Source organism: Manis pentadactyla, chromosome 3 (assembly GCF_030020395.1).
Source record: "Manis pentadactyla isolate mManPen7 chromosome 3, mManPen7.hap1, whole genome shotgun sequence".
Lineage (NCBI taxonomy): Eukaryota > Metazoa > Chordata > Mammalia > Pholidota > Manidae > Manis > Manis pentadactyla.
Window position 1 is genome coordinate 208,738,184 of NC_080021.1, and position 19,495 is coordinate 208,757,678.

Genomic DNA, 19,495 nt, shown 5'->3' on the forward strand with positions numbered 1-19,495 from the left:
ACCCAGAGTCATTCCAGCTGCCATGTCTGACCATGCTGGGTGGCAGCTGTATGCTGGCCACCGAGCGGAGGCCTGCGTGGGAGTCCAGTCGGGGCACTGCCTTCCTCATACCACTCTCCTCTCAGCCTCCTCTCCCCCTCATCAGCCTTCCTTGGCCTCCCGCTCCAGTCCCACCAGGTACCCGCTGCTGCAAGTCCAGGCTGCTCAGTGGGGATGGAGGGGCAGGCACCACTTAGTGGGCTGTTAGAACCCCTGGCCCAGAAGCCTCAAGTCTCCAGCCAGTGTCCCTGTTGGGCTGTGTTCTGACAAGGGACTTGTTTCCAGCATGTGAGGTGTGCCCTTGCTTTCTGTCCTGATGGCCTTTCATGCTGGTGGCCCCTTTATGGGGAACTCTGGCATTTTGTATTAAGGTTTTGGAAGGGCCAGGCACTCAATGGGGAGTCCCTGGCCTGCCTCGCTGGTGGCCCAGAAGAGAGCAGCCGGTTCTAAGTCACTCTGTCTGTGAAGGCAGAGTCTCTGGGCTGCCCTGGCAACAGCTCCGCGCCAGCCTGTCGGTGCGGCCGCTGACAGCGGTGGCTCCTGACTGGCTGCACTCTCCCAGCCCCTCCCCTGGTCTCTCCGGCTCCTGCATCATTAGCAGCAGCCCCCCACATCCTTTAGGCAGATGGTGCAAAGGAAGTGCAGGGCTGGGGTCCTTGGGCTCTGCGTGTTGGCTTGTGTCCTCCACGCGTGGGTGGGGGGTCACCTTCAAGGGATTTCATCATCAACACTGGCCTGGGCTGTGTGCCATTCAAGATCAGGCTGCAAGGAAAACAGTGCCTGGTTTTGAGGCCTTAACAAGTCTCTCGGGAGCCCCAGACTCTCATCCTCGCTGCATCCCTACTCCCCTGAGCCTCCCTGCCCTGGTTGTCCCTGTTTGCCTGGCAGGCAGATGCCTGGGTTCAAATTCCAGCTCCACCACCTGTCAGCTCTGTGACTTCAGGGAAGCTTAACTCTGTAAAATGGGGATAATAGTAATTCCTATCTTGAAGGGTTGTCAAGAGGAATAAATGAAATTTGTAACTAAATGCTTAACAGAGCACCTTGAGAGAGATGCGTTTGCTGGAGATTACTGTTAGCCATTACTGTGCCATGGCTCTCCCTGCCTGGGGTTCTCTCTATCTGCAGTGCCCCCTTCTCATCCCCCTGCTCCTCCCACTTGGATCCTACCTGTCTGTCTAGTCCTTGTTCCCTCTGTGTAAGCCTGCCCTGAGGGATGTTAGTCGTGGAGGACTTCACTTTGTTACGCATTTTCTGTGCCTGTTTCCTGTGCTTCCTTACTGGGTTTGCTTCTTGGTAGCAGGTGGGACCTCCTAAGTGTCCTGGCTGGGGTCTCTTGAATTGTCCTTGTCCTGCGTTCCTCGGTAGAACAAGGCAGAGTGTAGCTCCTTTCCAGCCCTCCAGGGATGCGGGGTGAACTTGGAGATGCTCCCTCTCCCAAATAGAGCATGTGACAAGATCATTCATAGGGCCTTAGAAAGAGGGGAAGTCCTAGAGCTGCCTTCACAGATAAGGAAGCTGGGGCCAAGAGTAGGGAAGGAATACACTGAGGGACATGCCAGGAGTTGGGGACCCTGCCCAATTCCTCTGCACTTCTCTGCTGGGGGTTGGGCAGGAGGTGGGCTTGCTCTTAAGGAATCAGGGAGGGCTTCACAGAAGTGACAGAAGTTGAGGCTCAAAAGAGGACGAGTTTGTCAGATGGCAAAGGGAAGGGAAGGGCAGTTAGGCAGAGGGAATCCCATGAGCTAGTGCCCAGTGCTCAGAGGATTAGAACCTTCCCATCCTCTTGGTTCATGAGGCTGCTGTGGGTGGTGCGAAAGGATTGGGGCATTAGGGGAGTGGTTCAAAGGGGGCAGAAGTAGCAGATCAGAGGGGTGAGCTGGGTAGGAGAGCCCCAGCCTGTGTGTGGGGTTGGATAGGTGGAGGCTGGGCGTGAGAATGAGCACTCCCTCCATGCCAGGCGCTTTGTCTCTTAAATGCTCACAGTGATCTGAGAGGCAAGTGCCAAGGGGTGTGGTGTCTTGACTCAGGTCCCATGGGCTAGGATGGGGCACAGCCAGAGTGGGAACCCTGAGCAATGTGACTCTGCATGCTCGAGTGACCACTGCCTATTGGGAATAGGGCCCTAGGAGTCTACTATTTTAACTACTCCCCAACCAGGTATGGGGGCCGCTAGGAGAGTGTACGTGAAGGGTGTGGCACAAGGTCTGGCCTACACAGGTGCTGTGTCACTGTTAGTTCCCCAGCACACCTGTCCAGGTGCACATGGACCTGGGTGCCTTCAGAGAATTTGGCTGCTCTCCAAGCCTGGCACCTCTGTCTTTGAACTAGGTCTGTTGGGAAATGAATAGAGTGCCAGGCAGCCTGTAGCAGGGCCTCCCCAACTCTGACCTCTGCTGCCTGGCAGCCAAGAAGGGGGGCTCTTGTAAGACCTTTATCCCTCACCTCCTGCAGTTTTCACAGCATTCGGATCCTTACTTTCTGGCAGTTCTCATGGTTTGACAATTGTCTGCATTCCCCATTGAAGGGCAGATCTCCCATGCAGAGGGCTCAAGCCTCCTTTCTGGGCCTCTGGCACCTTGCATACAGCCTGGCACAGTGTGGAGGCCCAATAAATGTTTGTACCACGAGTGGTACATTGAGCACCTACTGCGTGTCAGGCACTAGGCCAGGTGCTGGGATAATTAACTTCGGCATGGCACTTCATGATGCACAAAGCTCCTCTGGGTCCCATTAGGAGGTCGATTGTCTTGGATCAGGTGTTTATTTACCTGTTTTCCAAATGAGGAAACTGAAGCTCAGAGAGAGGAGGCAGGTAGTCTGAGGGGCATCATCAGCCAGTGAGGGGCACAGCTAGGCCAAGCCCGTCCTCCAGGCAGTGTGCTTCCCGGGCTGTGAGCGCACCCCAGGGGCTGCCCCATGTTCCTCTCCCACCAATCTTTCCTAAGCTCAGCAGTGTGAACCAGAGATGGCATCCCGGCGGGCAGGGAAGCCAGGCCCACAGAGACCCGTAGCCCAGAAAGCAGGGCCCCTGGGGCACAACCAGCACCTGGTTTGCTCTCATAGCCCTGCCCCAGCAGGACCAGGGACCTCCTCTGACGCTGCCATGGACCTGGCTGTTGGGGACAGTGACTGTGTTTGGGGTAAGTCAGAGGCAGGAGAACAAAGAGAACCTCTCCTGCCAATGTGATTCTGACCTTGAAAACCCAGACAAGGGGAGAGTTGGCTACCAGCTTCAAAGGGGGCAGGCCTCCTGCAGGTGGGCACTGAGGAAGCCTTGGCTTTGTCAGTTCTGCTGCCGCATTTCTCCTGTTCAGTTCAACCAAAGTCCTGGGGATTGGTGTCTGTGGGCTGAATCCTGCCACTTTTATAGGAGGCAGGGAGATGCCATGACCACTGTTCTTACTTTGGCCGGGCTCCAGATGACACAACTTCTGAGGCAAAGATCACATTCTAATGTGAGAATCTGGACACAGTCCCGAAGTCTCGCTCCAGGGCCCCATTGCAGGTGTGCCCAGCTGTGGGAGGGGGCCCAGGAGCGAAGAGCATCATCCTGTCCCTCCTTGGGGTCTCACAGGGGAGCAGAAAGCAGTCAGGGGCTCCTGGGGACAGTGAGGCATTGTGATTTTGTTCATTACTCCACAACCAACATGCAAGTCCCCACTGTGTGCCAGGTGCCAAGTGAGTCCCTAGGAGATGTGTGGTAGGTCCTGCCCCTGTCTTGCCAGCTGCAACTTAGGAGCTAGTGACTGAGGCGGTCAGCAGATGTGGACGCGCTGGAGAGTGTTTCCTGCTAAGGCGGGCAGCAGCTGGTGTGCCATGTCACTGGGTCTTTGGATTTATAAGAGAAGCTAGAAATCTAGAGTATTTTTGGTGACATCAAAAAATTTCACATCTTTAAATGTTGGCAATTGATTCAAAATTTAAAAATGTCAAAACACTGTGTGGCCTAAACAAAACATGATTGTTGACCAAAGACAGCCCATACTCTTTAGTTGGAGACCTTTCTGGATAAAATCCAGGTGGGCAGAGGGGAAAAGGCAAGTCCACCTTGTCAGGGAGCCTCCTGGGCAAGTGTGTGGTCATGGGAGTCTGTGTGTTTTCAGGACAGTTGGGACTGGAGCAGTGGGGACCAGAGTGGCAGGGCAGATGAGACAGTGCCACTGGTGGGAGCTGTGCCTACGCTGCTGAGGGACTGATCGTGGTGTGCAGGAGATAGGTGGCGATCCTGATCCGGGCTTCCGTGAGCCCACTGCAGCTGTGTCCCCTGCCACCAGCCAGATGTGTCTGCCTAGCATTGTCACAGCAAATGAGAAGCTTTGGTCAGGGAAGAACATAAGTGTTTAAGAGAAACCCCCAGACACATGCAAAGGTGTGTCTTTAGCAATGGCGTAACTACACAGCTTTGGAGGACTGCCCATCTGTCTGTGTCTGTGCATGGCTATGACCTTCCCCTGCCCTCTGCCATTGCTCTCCTCCTGGCTGTGCAACTCCTTCAGGCACAGGAAGTTCTAACCTCACAAGGGGACTCTCTCCCCACCCCTGCCCTTGCAGGGGTCCTGCATTCTTCAGAGGGTCTGAACGCTGTGGCCAAGGCTGTCTGGGCGTCTTCCTGTCCCGGCCTGCAGGCATAACTTTTCTTTGTTTCTCCACCATGCCTGCCACTCTCTCTGTAATCCATATTAGAATTTATTTCTGAATGATAACTTGGTATAAACAGTCCTTCACGTTGTCCTGGCAATTTGTGTAGCAAACTTTCATTGAGCACCTGCTGGGTGCAGGGCCTTGGGCCAGAGATGCACAGGTGATTGAAGCCCAGGGCGGTCAGGGACTGCTGGAGCAGACAGACACACGGAGAGCAGCAGGGTTCAGGCCCAGTGTCTGTGCAAAGGGGAGCGAGGCAGCAGAGGACGTGGAGCAGTCAGGGTAGAGGTGAGGTGACTCTGTGATCCCCAAATGCCTGTGTCTCAGGCCAGGGGCTTCTGACCGGCTCCCCAGTCCTGGGTCCTCCCTCTCTGCTCTGTTATGTGAGTGTGTTGGGCAGCTAACTGGTGGCAGCTGGCCTGGGTGAGGCCCAGGCAAAAGAAACAAAATGTAAGGCAGGCCTTTGGCCTTCCCGAGCTCATGGGGCCAGAACAGGTGCCAAAGCTGCCGAATTCCTCACCAAATGCCCTTTCATTCTCTTAGTTTTACTTTATATGAAAAAGTCTTCTTTTTCAGTAAAGGTAATTAAAAATACAAGCGTAGAGTACCAAATTCCAGCCACATAGAAGCATGTATACCAAAAAGTGAAATTTCTCCATCCCTACCGCTGCCACCATAGAACTACCCCACCCTACTCAGAACCACTACTGACTCTTGGTCAGGGGCTTTTTTGCAGACTTTTTGTGGTGTATTAAAAAATTCTGTGTGTGTGTGTGTGTGTGCATGCTTGGGAACATGTTGTCTAGCTTAATCTTACCTCCTTGACCTGTAAAGAGGGGAGGGGGAGAAGCCTGGCTGTGCTCACCTGGAGCCCCTAGGTGGGGAGGAGCCTGTTGCTGCAGATCCATCCCTCCCAGCACTCACCCTGCAGCCCCACGACTGGGGGTGGGGCTGCTGGAGGTAGTTTTATGGTGATGGAGGTTAGAGGGAATGGTCTTTTCCTAGCAGCTTCACAGAGCAAAGGAGGCACGCTGGGGAGCCAATCTCGGTTCCTACTACAGACAGGACTCCCCGGCGGACTCTCAGGACTGAGTTATTTCTGATTCTGCTCACCTGTGCCCAGCCCTGGGGACAGGGACAGGAATCAGATGCAGTCCTTGCCGGCCCTGGAGTAGCTCCCAGCCTGGGGTGGGGGAGGTGCCTCAGTCAGACTGTCTCCAGCTGGGGCCTCTCACTTGGCCAGCTCCCTCTGGGGCCAGGTGGGCAACCATGCAGGGACCCTGCAGCCTGGCTCTAAGGGAGTGTTCTGAGGCTTGAGGGGCAGCCAGGCCCAGGGAGGAGTGGTGCCTGGGCTCAGAGAAGCTCCAGCAGAAGACAGAGTAGTGCTCCCTCAGCCCTAGCTTGTCACTCCCCTCTCAGCAAGGGCAAAACGGGGTAGGAAAGAACTGGGAATGTGTGAGGTGCAGACTCTGGTGCTGTTTTGTTTGGACTCTGAAGTTTACCCCTGTGGAGGCCCTGTGTGGGGTGAGCCTGCAGAGCTGGTTGAGGTCTGGACCCTGGGGGGAGTTGGCAGGGGCAGGGGAGGGAACATGGAGAAGATCTGACTCCTTAGGCTGGGGAGGGAGCCCAGTGTGGGCAGAAGGCTGGCCCTGTCTCACTGCCCAGGAGACCTTGAGCAAGGAGGGGATGAGGAGAGCTGCTTTTACTGTCTTTGGGGCCAGCGGAGATGAGGGTGGAGCAAGAAGAATTAATCTAAAGACTCACTGTCCCTCCCACTGGCTGAGTGCTGCATGCACTGTCACCACTGCCACCTCCCTTCTGGACCTGCAGCCGTCTGTTTTCCTCCAGCACCAGTGGCTGGGCAATTAACCAAAACCACCTGTAGCATGTCACCCCTTCCACCTGTCCCCAGGCCCTTCCCTGTGGGCCCTGCATGGGCAGCTCTAGCCTGCCTTGCTGATTTTACTTACCCCTCTAGCCCCTGTGCCCTGCCCCTAAAGTGCCCAGCCGAGGATCTTTGGCCTTGTTCCCTGTTCCTGGACCATTCTTTGCCCAGGTGTCTGTGTGACCTGCTCCCTCACTTCACCACCCACACTGTCAAACAGCCTCCTCCTCCCCGCTAAGCCTGGACCCCATTTCTGTGTTTCTTCCTAGCACCTGAGTTCACCTGATATTATCATACTTATTGTTACCTGTCCCACACTAGACTGTGAGCCCCAGGGGAGCAGGAAATGGATGTCTTGTTCCCCAATGTGTCACCAGTCCCTAGAAGAGGGCCTGACACAAGGTTGGTAAATGAACAAATCAACGTATTTTATTTACTCTCACCCTATGAGGTAGGCAGATTTTTCTTTGCATTTTACACATGAAGGAGGTCAACTCCAAGAGACGGGTTGACAGTCATGGTGACATAGCTGCAACAAACCAGAGCCAGGATTTGAGTCCTGTGTCTGCAGCCCAGAGCCCTGGCTTAGCCAGTAGAAGCTCGAGGGGGGGGCCGAAAAGTGTGGGTGGGATTGTACCCCAGGAAGAGATGAGGGGTAGGCCAAGGAGGGAGGGAGGAAAGAAACTGGGGGGGTCAGAGAGGGCCAGGGGGTGGGTCAGGACAGGCAGCCTTGGCAAGGCAGTCCCTGAGGAAGGCCCCCCTGGCACCACTGTCCCCGGAGACCAGCTGCATTACCTGCGTGCGGGCTCCTCGTGCTGGCTCTGCTTCCTGGCACTGTTTGTTTGCCAGAGGAGCTCAGGCCTGGCCCGGCCTCCCAGGGCAGAGAAACACATGGTGTGTGGGGGGGGTGCGTACGTCCGTGTGTGCGTGTGCATCTCCAGCCTTGCTGTTTGCGCTGTCGTCATGTCTTCTCAGTCAGCCTATTTCTGGGAGCGATGACTTTATCTGCTGTGATCCTCAACACAAACATTGTCAGGTGTCCACAGAAAGATTAGGCACCAACCATATTCCTCTGATGAGCCAGGTTGGGGGAACCCGTTAGTGGCCTGGATCAGGGACTTATGGTCAGTCTACCTATGGGAGATTCCCCTGCAATGTCACTCTTATAGCTGGTCTCATTGACCCTAGGGAGCCCAGTACAGCAAATTCCAGCCAGCAGGGGGCACTCTCACCTAGTTTCTGCCCTCAGGGGTTCCTACTGGCTGGAGGAGGCAGTAGGCCAACAGACCTTATGTTAGAGGGGCTGTGGCGGATGGGGAGGGGAGTGAGGACCCCACTGAGGCTCAAGGAAGGCCCCATGGAGTTGGCGGCTGGGTCACAGGGGGAAGGTGAAGGTGGGTGGAAGGTTTCCCTGTGGAGAAGAGGAGGGCTTATTGGCAGGCCTGGCATTTGTGGGTCACCTGTCACATGTAGTGGTGTGTTGGGCCTGGGGAGTGGCAGGGGACAGAGTGGAAGAGAGTGGGGATGCAGGCAGCTTTGGACTTGATCTTTAAGGTGACTGGGAGCTGGGATTTTCAAAGGGAACCGGGCCTGGTCAGGTGGGTGATCTGAGAAGCAGCTCCCTGGCTGTGTGGGAGGGTGGTAGGAGGGTATCTGGAGGAGGAGGAGGAAGCTGGTGATTGAGGGCCCGGCCCTGTTTTTCCCTCCATCCGCATAGTGCCAGTAGCTCCAGCCCTCAGCCCTGGAAGGATCAAAGGCTAAGTAAGAATTTGAGGTGATAGGGAGTAAGGATTTAGGGTGGTCTCTGAAAAACCTTTGGCTAGGCTTGGGCAGTTCTGGAAGGCACTGGAGCCTCAGTCCCGGAAAGCATAATAATTGTATCCCTACTCCAGGTTTATTTACAGCATTGCCTGAAGTCAGGGGTTTGGGATGGCCCCTGGCAGGGGTATACACTGTGTTGCCCTCTGGGCCAGGATACTCATTATCTCCACCAAACAACTCCCCAGCTGGGGTTCCTTGGTGCCACCTCAGAGCAGAGCCATTAGAAGCTCAGGCCCCTTAGTCAGACTGCCTGCCTTGAATCCCAGCTCCACTACTTCCCAGTTCTGCAGCCTTTGAGCAGGTTACTTAATGTGTCTGAGTTTCAATTTCCATGTCTGTTACTGGAGACAATAACTGTATGCACTGTCCAGGATATTTGTAAGGGTTACTTGTTTTTAAAGGGTGGAGGGGCTTAACAGAGTGTCCACGCAGGAGGTACCCAGCCTGCTTTAGCTGTGGCAGAGGTGGCCATGGGGAGCGTTGAAGGTGGTTGTCTTCCATCGTTACCAAGGCTCCCTTAGGTTTGCAAGAGCTGGAGGTGAGGAGTGGGGAGGGCTGATGGGACAGCAAAGAAGTCTGGGTCCTAGTCTCCACAACCCCGACCTCAGGCAAGGCCCTCATCTCCCACTGTCACGTTCTGGGTTCAAGGATGTAGTGAGGAAGGAATGACTGGTCTGAGCCAGCAGGGGGCCAGGAGTGGCTAACGTAGCTGTTAAGACTTCTATTTCCTTTTCCTGCAATACTGAGAATCAGCTAACTGCCTGCCTCCTGAGCAAGCACCCGTCAGCGAAGTGCTTTGGAAGGGGCCCTTCCCCAGCTGAGGATGGCCAGTTCTTCCACCTCCATGTGTTTTCCCACGGAGGACGGCCTGCTGCCTCCCTTGTCTCTGAGCCGCCACCGTCTTCCTTTGCATGCCTCCACTGTTCCAGCCGTTCAGCATTGTCTTTTTTGGTAAGAAAACCGTTCAGTTCAGCAAACATTTCCTGAGGATCTTTTGTCTGCTTGGGTCTGTGTTGGGCCCAGGGAATACAGGGAATGGTTAAGATAACTGACTTAAGGGGGAGGAAGATTATTGAATTATCCTGTGTTTACAGATCTGAATGCAAAGGCAGCAAGCCTGGGGTGGAGGGCCCGGGAGTGGACTCTTCTCCATTCTGCTCTGAAACCCTGGGCAAATTATACAGCTTCTGTGAGCTTCATCTCAAACTTCAGTGTCTTCATCTCAAAACCTGGGTCAGTCTCTGATGACCCCTCCCTGTTGGAAGGCTCTGGGATCGGTTTTGTATTATTAACTTAGTCTGTCCTCTCCAGGTTAGAGCGGCCTGTGCTGAGTGCCATTTCAGGGTAGAGCCAGAAGAGCAAACAAACTCCAGAGGTAGTAGACTGACCAAGTTTGAATCCAGTTTTACAACTTACTGTTTATGTGACTTTGGGCAAATTACTTCCTTAAATCTCCTTGAAACTGGGTTTTCTCAAATGTAAATGGGTATTTGATATGCCTGATAATACGCCCTGGCTCATAGGGAACTCCCAGTCATATTCTCCCCAGATACAGCTCCTGCTCCATGCCAAGAACATAGCCTCATCCCCTCCTGCCCTCTTCCTAGCTACGCGTATCAGAGGGAAGTCAGTCAGTGGAGGTGTCCAGCCTGACCTGGTGGGAAAAGAGACTGGGGAGGCAGTAACTGGTGGCCCCAACCCTGCAGCCAACCGAGGAGCCCTAGGATGGGCCCCCACAAAGTATTCCAGGTTGGGGCAGGCCTCCACAGAGAGCCCCAGGGGGCATGGGCAGCTTTAAGCTCAAATAGTTTAAAACCTCCTTGATTTGAATATATACTAGCTTGGAATTCTGTCTTTCCTATGAAGAATATGTTCGCTAATAAAATTAATAGTGTAAACGAGATATGTGGAGGGTGAGCTGCCAGGAGGGAGAGGGGTTATTTCAACATACTTCAAAGAACACCCTTTTCCAGCATCTAAGCCACACATTTGCATACATAATGATTGTGCTAATTATAGGTGGCCTCGTCTGTTAACAACAAGTTTGCCTGGTTGTGGTACATTATTGTGATCGCCCAGTCAGAATTTTCTGGCATGCCTTTCACTAAAGACAACAATAACAATAACGCCTACCGTTTTTTTGATCCCTTGCTATGTGCGAATTTCATTTAATCTTCACAACAGCTCTGTCTCAAGGATTCTTAACCTCCTGTGTACAGAGGATGAGACTGGGGTACAGAGAGGTTAGATAACTTCCCTGGGCTCACACAGTCAGGAGCTGGCAGTTGGGGAAATGACCAGATGTCTTGCTAAGTCTCATGTTCTTTGCATTCTGCAGCAGTGCCTCTCTGGGGGGACCTGACACATGTACCCACTTTTTAATCTCCAGGCCTTCTCTTTATTTAGTTCTCAGAAACTCCCTTTTTGCCCAAGGTTGCTGAGAGCTTAACAGGGAGTTGAGTCCTGCCTTGAGGGGGAGGGTGTCTCTTACCTCTCCCACTTAAGCTGGCTGGGCTTGGCCTCACAGCCATAGAAAATTAGAAGGCAGTAAACAGTGGGAGGACACCAGTGTGTCATAAATTGCCTTACTTTTGTTGTCATTTAATGGGAGGTTGCATACAGGTGGCTTGGGGCCACAGGTAGCCCACAGGCAGGTTTCATTTGGTCTGAGAGGGTAGAAAGGTGTTTTTTAAAAAATTGGTTACCAATACTTAAATATTCTCTATTAGGTGAACTCTAAAATATTCACCTAAAACATTCACTGATAAATCTGAATTTCTGGCTCTTCTTGAAAGAGCAGATGTGATAACATGGGGCCTATATTCTTGCAGGGCAAAGAATTGGCCTCTGCAGTTCATGCCAGATGCCTTTCCTCCTCAGCAGGCCTTTGAGTTTGCTTAGCTTGGCATTCTCTCTTCCCAGGACCCAGGTGGGGGTGGCGGTGTTCCCATTCTGTAGATAAGGAGCCGGGGTTCCAGGGGGGCTGCCTGGGGACGACCAAAGCCATTGGTAAGCCCAGGACTTAAACCTCCGTCCTTTTGGGCCACCTTTTGTGGTCTTCACTCCACCTTGCTGCCTCACAGCCATATCCATCCCCAACTGGCCATCAAGGGAAGAAAGAAACCTTTCACAGGCCTAATGACTCAAAAATAACCAACAGTGAGCCTGAGGAACTGTTCCTATCTGCCCCTTTCTCCCTTCCCACCCTCCCTGAGGCTGGAGTAGACATGGGAAACCTGTTCATTTAAACTCAATTATTTTCTTGAAGACAGAACGGACCTGAATTGGGTCAGCGGCTGTATTTGCTGTGCTCAGCTGTTTCTCCTGCAGCACTGTCACCACTGGCTGTGTTCCTGGGCTCCATGCTGCCGGGCTTAACAACTGGAACTTCATGGTGGGGGCCATTCCTTGGCGAGCTTGGCTCGGGAAGAGAGGAGCACCCTCTCTGCTCATTCACCTAGCAGGCTGCAGGAGCAGGGTCCAAGTCGTGTGGTCACCCCCTCCCGGCCCAGGCTGCAGGTGTTGGCATTGACTGTCCGACACCAGGCTGCAATGGAGGTCTTCTGACAGTGGATTTTTCTATAGAGGGGTAAACTAAGGCCTGGAGAGAGTCAGTGCTTGCTGGAGAGGCAGGTCTCGGAGTCAGACATGACTGGGACCTTCTGAGGTGTGTGATTTGGAGCAATTGAGGCCGACTGCCCTGCACTTGTGTCTCCTTATCTGTAAACAAGGCACGAGAACACAGCTCCCGGGGCTGGACTCTTGTGATATAAATGTGACATACTGTGCCAGGGGCCTGCTTGGGGGTTACCTATCTGTCCACAGTCATCCCTTGCACCGTGTGCCAGGCACAGAGCTTGGTGGGAGACCCAAATCTCAGAAGAAGGCCTCCTCTCACTGAAGCCTTTCCCGATTCCCTGTGCCTTAACTAGAAGTGTTCTTGTGGTCATTATAACTCCCCTGTCGGCCCAGGCCCTGCACTAGCTACCTTTTCAGCCTCCTCTGGGCCCACAGCCCATTAAGTGTGTCTTATTTGGCACTAATATCTGTATGCATCCCTCCCCCACTGGATGGCCGGCCTCTTGAGGCCAGAGATCACGTGTCTTGTTCACCTGCCCATACCCTGGCATGGCTCCCTTACTAGCTATGTGGCCTTGGACTAGATGTTTAATGTTGATGAGCCCATTTTCTCCTCTGTGAAATGGGACAGTGCTGTCTCCTCCGACACATGTCATGGACAGGAGGCTAGTAGCATCAGACGCGGCAGCGCTGTGCACAATCCCTACAGCAGACTCTCGGGGACCTTTGGAGGAAACCGGATCAGATCTTCTGCTCCATTCTCTTGAAGCAGAGAAATTTCTCAGAGCGGGGCTTTGGGGAATCCTCGGAGGGGTTGTAAGTGCTGCTCTTATTGCAGAATTGCTCTCTGCTTACATGGAGAAGTGTGGACAGGGGTGTGGTCTGTGGGCCCCCCATCTCCCCCATCTTCTCTGCTGCAGGGCCTGGGCCTTCCCCAAGGCCATGCTGCTCTGGCCTCACAGTTATCTCCAGGTGCCCAGTGTAGGGCTCAGACAAGTTACCACCTAGCCAGCTACCACCACCCCCAGGCAAGGTGCCCAGCGCCTGGCATTGGACGTCCTCTTTTGGCAGTGTTGGATCCCAGAGGCAGAGCAAGATCCAGCAACTCCCCCCAAACACGCACACTGCAGGGTATTGTCGCTGGTCCCAGGGGTTGGGCAGTGGGTAAGGGGAGAGTTGAGGGACGTTAGAATTCCTTGACCTTTCAGGGATGTGGTAAAATTAGGGTGTGTGTGTGTGAACTTGGGCATCGAGCCTGGTGTAGACATGGTGTGGTGATGGCTGTGAGGACAGGTAGTATAGGGAGAGGCTTTGGGGACTGGGCAGCAGGTGACCTAGTCAGAGACAAGCTAGGCTCTGTTGGGAGCACAGTGAGTGGAACTGGAGTCTCGGGGGCAGGGCTTAGGGATGAGGGGGCCTGACCACCAGCTGACCCCAGCATGCTTTACAATAGGGGCCAGCACTCACAGGCTTGTGAATTGTACCCATCCCCTCTCCCTTGCCCCTTGTCCCTGGAACACCATGCCCAGTGGTGCCCAGCACTTGCATTCTGACAGCCAGGAGGGAGAAATGCTGACCATGTCTCATTGCTTGTTCGAGTAAATTTACTCTATATTTTTCCAAGGAGGCATTGCAGGGGTGGGAATTTACTCCACCTCAAAGCATTGTTGGAAACATTACATTTTTTTGAGCAAACATATGTAACATCACTGTGGGGGAAAAGGTTCTAGGATTCTCTGCCAACTGAAGTCATTACCACAAGACACTGGTTGGGCACCTGGCAGATGGGGGCGATACAGCTAGGCTGGTGGTTGGGAGGGGGTGGCCAGAGCGGTGGGAGCCTAGCTGGCCTAATGGGAAAGAAGGAGGGTGTGAGCTGGGGGAATATCTGAGCAGGTGGAGAGGGGTCAGGGGGCTGGGAGGCTGTGGACTGACGATGTGTAATAACCACACTACATGTTACAAAACAAGGTGAGTGGGGAGTAGGAGGGACAGGGACAGAGGACAGAGGTTCTAGAATGGTGAGAACTTCGACCAGAAAGAGGCTTGGGCCAGATTACTGAGGGGTCTCGAATCCCATCTCCCACCATTAATAGCTGTGTGTCCTTGGGCAGCCTTTCTAACTTCTCTGTGTTGCAGCTACTTTTTTATAAAATGTGGCTGTGGATACCCATAGTTTCTGGCTCTTAGAAGGATTAATTGAGATAATGTATGTAAAATACCTAGCACTGGGCCTGGCACGTAGCAGGTGCCAGGACACATTTGTTGTTTGTTGGTGATGATAAAACCACACAAGCATAGATGTGCTCACATAAATTAACAGCTAGGATGCATTGAAACTGCTACACCCAGAGCTGGCCCTCAGTCTAATACAAGTTTGTTTCTCACCCTTAGCAAAATACAGCACTGGTCTCTTTTGAAGCCCTTGTCCGTGAACAGCCAGGCCCTGGGACTGATTCTCTTCTGCAGGGCATCCCTCTCTGGGCCTGGGCTTGCTTCCCTCTACAGACTCAGCCTGAGGCTGTGGGTTGCAGCAGCTCCCTCCTCTAGCCTGAGGCAGTTCTGGGCAGGCCAGCAAAGACCTCTGTCCTCTGCACAGCCTCTAAAAAGAAGAGAGCCATGAGCACAAGAAAGGTCCTCCCTGCCAAGATGTGAGCACCTCTCTCCCCAAGAGGGTGTACAAGCTTGCCTGGAAGTGCTCCTTGACAGTCTTGGGCTGGCTGTTCTGCACGCCAGGAAATGGGAAGCTCCTTGAGGGAGGAGGGTTCCAGAGTCCCCGTGAGAGCCAGCCCTGTTGGGGAGACACCTTTGATCTGAAAGATGAGCCATCTGGACCCTGAGCTTCTGGGAGAAGAATGACCTGCAGGATGTGTATGTCTGTCACACATTTATTGAGTCCCGGGACCTGAAGAACCAGAGATGAATAGACCCCAAGGCAGGCCTGATGAGGCAGGCAGCAGGACCCAGAAGAGGGAGAGGCAGGCTGGCCAGGAATTCAGAAAGGGAGATCTTGGTCCTGTGCCTGGGACACCAGAGAAGCTTCCCTCAGGTGGAGGCGGTTGAGCAGGGTTTTGACAAGTGAATGAGAATTGAAAGTAAGGGAAAAGGGGAGATCAGTGGGAGCAAAGGTGTGGCTGTGAGAAAGGGCAGGTCATGCATGGAGAAGAGTAGAAAAGGAAGGTGTCTTGCCAATGGGTTTCAGCCCCGGGCAAGTTCATTATGGATTCACTGTGACCAAATAAATGACAGTAAAACGTTCTTGGGGTGAAAGGGTTATACCCAACTTTATTTCCACAGTGGCAGGCCAATCACTAAAATCCTGTTTACTCAGAGCGAGTCTGCACGCAGCAAGCCGGTCTCTGCCTCTCAGCCTCTTTCCCACACCTCTCTGCTTGCAGAGCCATCCTCTGGCTCTGTCTTTGGTGCTGCCACCACTCCAGCCTCTGCTCTCCTGCAGCCTTGCAGCCGTGCCACCGTGTCACCCAGAGCACTGGGCAGGGCTCTCCATATAGAGTCAATAACAAATGACGCATTGCCCACACGTGTGTAGTGAGCCAGCCAACCAGGGCCAGGTGAGAATCCTGGCCACGGGAACCTTCACTTTATCTGCACTCCACCCCTCCAGGATTCTTGCCTCTCAATCTGTGTGCCCTCAATCCTCTGCAAAGGTCCCTGTGAGAGGAAGCTGGATCATTGTAACCAAATTCTATAATAACAACAGAGGCTATGACAATATACAAATAACAAAAATTACAACAAATTATAATAACCCTCAAACCTGAGGAGATCCATTGCATCCTGGCTGTATTCAAACCAGTTCTAACAAATTATAATAACCCTCAAGCCTGAGGAGATTCATTGCCACCAAGTGGTCATCCTGGCTGTATTCAAACCAGTTCTACTCAAATGAGTTAACCAAAAGGACCATGGGTGGGCCTTAAAATACCACCATCTCTAGCCTCTCCAGCAAAAAGTCTTGCAGACAGACAGACCCATCTTGTTGCTTTGTCTGTGGCTTCTGCTTCATCCTCAGCTGCCGGAACCGCTGCTCTGGCTTCAGTTGTTGCCACGGCTCCTAATAAGAGTCTATTTGACTTTCCATTCAATTTCTCTCTGTCTGCTCCTGCCTTTATCAAATCAACTCACATCTGGGTCCTTGTGACCTTCACGGGGTCCTTTAAATTCTTCCTTTGAGAAGCAGACCGTATTTCCTTTTGTGCATGAGCCTGAGGATAGAAACAGAGCATGGAGGGCTCCACGACCTGGGCAGGGGGCTGCACCTCTCCTGGAAGAACCCGTGGTTGCCGAGTCCTTCTGACTTTCCACCAGCTTTCTACCAGGTGGGGTCTCAACCGAGGAGGGGTCGATGCCTCTGGCACCAGCAGAGCCTCCCACTCCTCCATTTCTGGGGCTGACGGCTCCACTATGTCTTTCTCTTGCTCCACAGCACCTGGCAGCCTGCACTCCCATACTGCTGCTTTTCATGCCGCTCCTTCTCGGGCTGCTGCTCCTTCTCGGGCTGCTTCCTCTTGGGCCTTTACTATTTCCATAGTACTTCACAGTGACGCCATTTCAGTCAGCAACAAATTTTCTTTCTCTTGGGGTGGACCCCAGTCCTCCACCTCTTCACAGTAGCACATGTCCACAGGGGGACACTGAATGTCTCCCGTCCATAGGTGCAGCCGCTGAAACACTCCTTCCATGAGGGCAGCTTTTCCTTTTACTTGGTCAACAGAGAATCCTGCCAACTACGCCAATTGTCTTGCCAATGGGTTTCTGCCCTGGGTAAGTTCACTATGGACTCAATGTGACCAAAGAAATGACAGTAAAACATTCTTAGGGTGAAAGGGTTATACCCAACTTTATTTCCACGATGGCAGGTCAATCACTAAAATCCGATTTACTCAGAGCAAAACTGCCTCTGGGCCTCTCAGCCTGAACAGCCATCCTCTGGGCCTCTCTTCCTGCACAGCTGTCCTCTGGCTCTGTCCTCGGCACTGCCACCTCTCCAGCCTCTGCTCTGCCCTCCTGCAGCCATACTACCATGTCGCCCAGAGCACTGGGTGGGGCTCTCCATATAGAGTCAGTAACAACACATTGCCCACACGTGTGTAGTAAGCCAGCCAACCAGGGCCAGGTGAGAATCCTGGCCACAGGAGCCTTCACTTTATCCACAGAGGGTTTCACAGCTGGTTGGGATGAGTGTAAAGGTATGGAGTGTACAGTGAGTGGTTGGGACTTAATGGGTTACTGGAGGTGCTGAAACTGGAAGTGACTGGATCAGGTAGCCTCTGCAATTCTCCCAGGACTATGTAGCCAAGAATGGTCACTGTGTATTCATTCCACACTTCTACATGTTATTCCAGATGTCTCTGAGAGGAGCTTGCAAGAGGCTTTGCATCCTCTGAGCTGACACTAGAAGGGCATGGAGGAAGCAGCTTATTCAAGGTCAGGCAGCTGGAGCCTGACTTGGGATGTGCTTGTTCCGACCCTGAGATAAAGGCTTAGTTTTCTAGTTTGTGAATCCCCTGTGTGACAGCTGTCATTCATAGTAAGAGACCATGTCATAGAGCAAATGATCACAGTATCTGGCTTGACTGTGTGTCGCCATGAAAGAGCCGAAGTGGGAGGCCTACTTGGGGCTTGCACCCTGGAGGTGTACAGAGATGCTCTCTGCTCCTTCCTTCCCTGCTACCTTGGCTACTCTGGGAGCCAAAGGGCTGCTTCTCTCTGTGACTACAGCTTCACCACTCCCGTTTTGAACTTTTAAGACATTGGGTAAACCCCAGATGAAAGCTATGAGGGGACCTAGCCCCAGAAGGAGGAAAACCATGCCCCTCTGACTAGGAGCTCTCTGGGCCTTGTGGGTGCCAGCAGGTGCAGACGTGGCAGGGTGCTGCAGGGGCTGGATTGCCTGTGGTCAGGATCACCTGTACCCAGAACAAAGCCGAGGCCAAGTGAGAACACAGCAGGGGATGGAGTGAGTGTGGAACTCCCAGCAGGGTGGTTGTGGTGGGGCCATGGGCAGACCTCTTCACCAGCTCTTCTGGTGCTCCAGCCAGAGCCCCGCCTGCCAGCACACAGTAGGTACCTGACAATCTGGCACTTAATAGGAGCTCAGCTGTTTGCTGAGGGACTGGAGCAGGCTGAAATCACTGTGGACTGAATTGGGGCTTGTGAAGCCTCTGGGTATAGAAGCCATGGAGTAGGCGAGACTTCAGGCAGGGCCTCTGTTCTCCCGCTGGCCTCACTTTATCCATATTTGAATGGAGTGATTAGAATCCATGATTGCATTGCATCAGAAAGTTGTGCAGCAGCCTTTCTAGCGGGGGGCTTCTGGATGTTGGGCCTCAGCTTGATTGGCCCCTGCAGGTGGTGGCTGTTAGGGAAGGGGTGTGATTCCCTGTATGTGGGAGAGGCTGAATATGCGGCTTTTGGAGTGGGCTGGAAAAGGGGTAACCGCAGGTCAAAACTTTCCCAGAGAGAGTTACATGTCAGTGAGGGCCCTGTGTGACCCAAGCATGAATCTGCAGGCCAGTGGCTGTGGTGGCCTGGATGTCTTCACAAGCCTGGGCAGTTCACCTAGCTCGCCACTTGTCCCCTCCCTCTGTGTCCCACTGACCCAGCCCAGGATATAGGTGTTTTCCTACTGCAGAGGAACTGGCCCCAAGAGAGGAAACTTGAACCCACGATTGCTGCCTGGGACCCCAGTTCTAACCAGCTAGGGGGCCTCTGTCTCCGTTGGGGTCGGGGCTGGGAGTCTGGAGCCCTGCTTTCTCAGCCCTCTTCCCGCGTGACCGTGGAAGGCAAATCCGTAACCTTGTCTGCACCTCGGTCTTGGTTCGCATTTTTAAAATGTTTGAATGCAAGTGCGGGGGAAGGAGGGTGTTTGCCCTGGCGGGGTGGGCAGCCTCTGGGCTGCTGCTCTGAACTCTACGAACTGGAAGAGGCTTCCGGGCGGCAGGGGCGGGTCGGACCGGGCCCCTTTCGGCGGAGAGCGCAGCGGCAGGTCAGGAGCGGAAAGCGTTTGCAGCTGTAAACAGCTGGCCGCGGAATGTCGCCCGCTGCCGGGCCTGGGAAGGGCAGGTCTTGCGGCTGGGGGAGCGGGTGCTAATGGCTGGCGGCGGGGCCGGCCGCTTCCGGCGGGGAGAGGGGGGCGTGGCGCCGCGGGTTGGGGGAAGCCTGGAATGCTCAGGGCGCGGCGCTGGCGGCCAGGTGGCTTTGGATCATCCCAGCCCTTTGGGTTACCCTGCTCCCACTTACACAGCTTCGGCCTGCCCCAGACTAGCCAGAAAGATAGGTTTATTTATTCAAAACATGTCCGTGCCTACTTTGTGCCAGGCACCGGTCCGGGGTTGAACATGCCCCCGTGCTCGTGGACCTGAGGTTCCCACGGTGGGAGAAAAGGAGCGCTAAACAAGATTTCAGCTCGGAGCTATGAAGCACGGCGATAACTCGGGGGTGGGGGTGGAAGTGCTAGAGTGGTCTGGAACGGACTTTCCCTAGGACACCCTGATCTGAGACCAG

General features: G+C 53.7%; 1 protein-coding gene across 11 annotated transcripts in view; it reads left to right on the top strand.

Annotated features, from left to right (window-relative positions):
• The window catches only part of DAB2IP (DAB2 interacting protein), a 188,460-nt gene that overhangs the window by 121,107 nt on the left and 47,858 nt on the right, over nt 1-19,495 (top strand). The gene's annotated exons all lie outside the window — the stretch shown is intronic.